The sequence below is a fragment of the Ursus americanus genome, chromosome 19, assembly GCF_024610735.1.
Source record: "Ursus americanus isolate L20-20 chromosome 19, mUrsAme1.1.p, whole genome shotgun sequence".
Lineage (NCBI taxonomy): Eukaryota > Metazoa > Chordata > Mammalia > Carnivora > Ursidae > Ursus > Ursus americanus.
The window spans coordinates 47,857,264-47,862,224 of NC_142145.1; the positions used below are offsets into that span (position 1 = coordinate 47,857,264).

At 43.8% G+C, this 4,961-nt stretch overlaps 1 pseudogene; it reads right to left on the bottom strand.

Annotated features, from left to right (window-relative positions):
• Window positions 1-3,820: 3,820 nt before the first annotated feature.
• On the bottom strand, window positions 3,821-4,620 carry LOC123782024 (large ribosomal subunit protein eL8 pseudogene; annotated as a pseudogene).
• Between the last annotated feature and the right edge of the window lie 341 nt (window positions 4,621-4,961).

Sequence of the window (4,961 nt, forward strand, 5' to 3'; positions counted from 1 at the left end):
TCAGAGGTGGAGGAGCAGAGCATTCTGGGTTACAGGAGGGGGTAATACCGAATCCCTGGAGAAGATCTAGAATAATCTGCTATTCATTCCTGGAAACCAACGTTGCCCAGTAAGGATAAAAAATGTGTATGAAATCATAAATACTGTGTGTTTATGTAACCTTAGATGGAAATAATCAGAGAAGATGCCTTGTGATTTTGATATCATTTGTTTCCATGAAGAATAAAAATCCTTCTTCGAATGGAAAACACAGAGGTGAAGTGGAGAATGGGCTCAAGTATGTGTCTAATAACACGCCAACAGATCTAAATACACTGCTTAAAAGCTAGTCTTTCTCGGCTGAGTGCTATAGTTTATAATGTAGCTCCCACAGAGCTTTTCATGGTCATAGATGGCTTTATTTTTATAATCTTTAGCTGCAGTGTTAAAAATGCCAAATTGACGCTGCATTCTGTGGGGGCGGATGGGAGGAGAAGGTAACCCTAAATGGCAATAAAAAGCCCTGCTGCCTAAAACTTTTGCTATATTTGAAATGTTCCCTATTAGACTCACTATTTAGGTTACAGTATGGTCTTAAAAAATAGTCATTACAATCTGTTAATTGTCTTATTGTGTGAGTTAGCACAGTAAATAGGGAGAATGTACGCGGTGGTTAAAAGCCTTTGTACTGCAGACCCTCCTCGACTTACCAGCCTAGTGATCCTGGATAAGAGAGGCTTAACTTCTCTAAGCCTCAATGTATTAATCTATGAAATGGGACTAATAATATCTATCACACTGAGTTGTCTTAAGGATTAAAACAAGAATGAACGTAAAGTTCCTCTGAAACAGTTCTTGGTACCTTTAGTTAGCTAAGAAAGAGCAGAGGATAATGAAATAAGACCCTGGACGGGTACGTTTGTGGTGGAAGGGACTGGAGAAGCGTGAAGCATAGGGAGCCACCATAGAAGGAAGGAAAGGGTCTTAGCTGAGAATGTTAGTGAACAGAGGGCATCATGGGGATTCTCACAGGCGCTGGGAACACTCCAGAAGGAGGGACAGGACAAAATCACCAATAGAAGATTGGAAGCTGGTGCCAAAAAAACCCCATGGCTACTTGACAGCTTTACTTAGGACAGACCCAAGTAAATATTTACCTAATCCTAACATAGGACAAAGAGTTCTTAAGTTTGGAAACAAGAGAAGAAATCATATACACAAAGTTAATTATGTTTGGGTACAAAAAAAATCTTAACTTCCCTACTTTAAAAACATTTAAAGAGTTTTTAAATGACTAGAAGCTTCATCAACAGAAGTGATTTTTAAAGATTCCACTGAGGGCCTTCCGGGTAAAGACAGTACTTCCAGGGGCGCCTGGGTGGCACAGCGGTTAAGCGTCTGCCTCCGGCTCAGGGCGTGATCCCGGCGTTCTGGGATCGAGCCCCACGTCAGGCTCCTCCGCTATGAGCCTGCTTCTTCCTCTCCCACTCCCCCTGCTTGTGTTCCCTCTCTTGCTGGCTGTCTCTATCTCTGTCAAATAAATAAATAAAATCTTTAAAAAAAAAAAAAAAGACAGTACTTCCAGGCAGCCATCTACTTCTGCTCCTTCTCACGACCCTACGAAAGCAACAGCAAAGGGGTTGTCATAGAGGCATAAACTCACCAATATGGAGAGAGATGATAGAATTAAGATTTTGAAGCTACGAAACAGATGGGGTGACACATGGCTTAGCAAAGCCCCCAAAATAGAATCAGAAGTCAGCAGCCCAGATAGCTGACATTCGCCCTGATTTCCACTGCAGGATCTCCTATGGGCTCAGGTGGTGGCGGCCTCTGGCACCTGTGGAGGTAGGGAAGTGGAGTGAGAAGGGCTGGAAATAGGACAGCTGGTTCGGAGTCTATTGAGTAATTGGACCCCAGGTCTCCTCCCTACTCCATAACTGGGCCATCGGGAAGATCTTGGGAGACCATGGGGGTTTATTCATGGGAAAGATGAGCATACATGCCACCAGGGATAATTGCAAGTGGGGCCTACAGGACTGAAAACAGATCCTGAGACACCTTGGCCTCTTCTCCCAATCAGCAACTGGCAGCCTTGTTTGTATGAAAGGAGATCAGAAAAGTTTTCTTTAAGGAATTTGACCAGCCCAATAAACCAGAACTAAATAGACTGGCAGTAGAGGTCCGCGACTACCCCGTTGCGAGTGTTCCCTTTCCCCTCCCGCTCAGAGCCAGCAAGCAGCTTTTTAGTTCCTTGCTCTTGAGGAGATGAAAACAACCAGACATCCGAGGGAAGTCTCCAATATGGAGGATAGAAACCAAAGAAATAAGCAGAAAAAAGGAACTCAGAGGAAACAGACCTTGTGAGAGAAAACACACTTTTTTAAAGGAATGCTGCCATTAATATTCTGAGGTAAGAAAAGATATCACCAGTGAAACAAGGGTAGGATACTACTTTAGAAGGGTGCAGAGGTCCCTTGAAGGAAAAAGAAAATCTCTTAAAACTAAAAACATGATAGCAAAACTAAAAACTCAATAAAAGGGTTGAAAGAAAAAATTAAGGAAATTTTCCAATAAACAAGGTAAAAGACAGGCAGATGAAAAATGGTAAACGTGGACAGAAACATTGGCAGTCCAGCCAGAAGTTCTAAAATCCAAATAATAGGAATCCAGAACTAGAGAACAAAGAAAATGTAGAGGAGAGTGTTCAAAACAAAAAATCAATAAAGTTTCTCAGAACTGAAGCACGTGAGTCTACGGGTTAAAAGAATTCACTGAGAGCACGGTACAATGGATAAAAACAGGCGCACACCAAGACACATGGGAGGGTTGATTTTATGTGTCAACTTGGCTAGGCAGCAGGATGCCTAAGTGTAGAGTCCTTATTTTATACGCCTGGCTTCCTAAACTTTGCAACCATTTTATTTTATTTTTATATTATTATATTCTGGGATAAATGTGGTTTTTATTCCAACTAAGATGTTAGTGTTATACTGGGGGAAAAAGGTATATTTTTTTTAAAGAGTCATCAAAATAAAACTGAAGTATGGAAACAATAAAATGATTATTATACTTCCTCTTAAAAACAGCTGGTTATCACATTCTTAAAAACCACAAGCCCATTGGCCGTGTCAAAATACACAGACCTTTGGCATTTATTGTACTAAGCAGGACCTCTTGTACTGTATAGTACCTATGAGCAGGTGACATCGATTTATATAATCCTGCGAGTGTTCTCTGTACATGTGTTAAGCATCAAGGTGAAGTGCTATGACTATCAAAGATAGTCACATGAGGAGCCATTAGCAGCTGGAACCAGAAAAAGAACTGTGACATTCACTTTCATTTTGCATACAAGCTCGTCTTTCAGCAAGGACCTTTCTCACGCGTAGGTTATGCTACCGCTAGATGGCAGCACAGTGGTGGTCTTTAAACTTGAGTCCAGTCAGAGCCCGGAAACTGGCTTGAGGAGGCCCCATGAGCCTGGTGGAAACTTAAAACTGGGACTCACTCACATTGCCTACATCCATCCATCCATCCATCCATCCATCCATCCATCCATCCATCCATCCAACAAATACACACTGCCTTTAAAAAGAACTCTTAATAATGATACCGTTGAATTTAAAACAATAGTCCCCAAACCATATTTTAAAATAACTGAAGGACACTAGACAGGAAAGAAACGGATTGAAGAACGTTGCTCCTGCATGATTGGTGTAGACGGAGAAGTCCAAAAGTCGGTGCTGTGTATCGTTATTTTATTTATTTTTTGTGAAAGAGAACTTTTTAATCACTTTTATATACAGAAAGTTCAACAGCATCCACTTAGCCCAGTTTGGTGGCCAGTTCTTTAGCCTTTTTGCCTTTTTCAGCGTGGTGACGCAAGCCACCAACTTAAGACCCAGGATCTTGCCTCCTCAGTGATGGCAGATCTCATCCTATCTGTCTTTGTTATTGGTCCTGATAGTTTCCACCAGCTTAGCCAGAGTTCCTTTGTCTTCCGAGTGAACCTGTGTAAAGGCCAGAGTGGTGCAGGTCTTCCTGTGGACCAGACGCCCCAACCTTGCCTTAGGGAACCCCCACCTTACAACACAGGGCAGGCAAGAAGACAACCCGCTCAATGGGATCCACGTCACGTGCAATCACTACCAGCTGAGGCTTCTTGTTTTCCACCGAGGTGGTGACATAGTGACCCCCGCTTGAAGGACAGGCAGCCTCTTAGTGGGGATATCTGCTTTGCCAACAGCTTTCTGCTCAGCCCGGGCCAACAATCTCTGCTTCCTCTCTGTCTCTGGTCTCTCTCTGCGGGCCAGCGTGAGCAGTTGAGTAGCTGTCCGGCGGTCCAAGGCCTGGGCGAGCTGCTTAATCACAGGAGGCACTTCTAGACGTTTATAGAGAATAGCCCTTTGCCGCTGCAGCCGGGTGAAGCGGGACCATTTGACAAAGTGGGTGAGGTCCATTTGGGACTGCATGTCCTGTCCGATGCCAAAATTCTTGCGCCTTTTCTCCAATAGAGGATTGACCACCTTTCTCGACCTCCTGCTTCTTCCAGACAGCAGGAGCCCAGGCTGCCTCCTTCCCCTTCGCCTTCTTTCCTTTCGGCGTCTCGGAAGGCTGGAGGGGAGAGCAGCGCTGCATGTTTTTAAACACAAGGAACCAAGCATTAGGCTTGACTTAACGAGGGAGGCTTGGGAGCTATTTCTTGAGATCAGAAATCCCAAATAATCCAAGGTCAAAGCTTTCGAACGGGAAGAAGTGGAGAGTCCCAGAGTGGGGAATAAGGTGGTGTTGCTGAGTTCTGGCGGCTGTTCCTTATGGATCCGGCAGTTTGGGAGAACCGTTTCACAAATACCTGCTACAGAGGCGGTTTGATACCCGGCATATCGATTTTTAACTGCTATAATTTTCCTTCCACACCATCAGAGAAAAGCACTTCGTTTCTTTGCTTACACATCTGCTTCTTGTGTACGTCCTTCCTG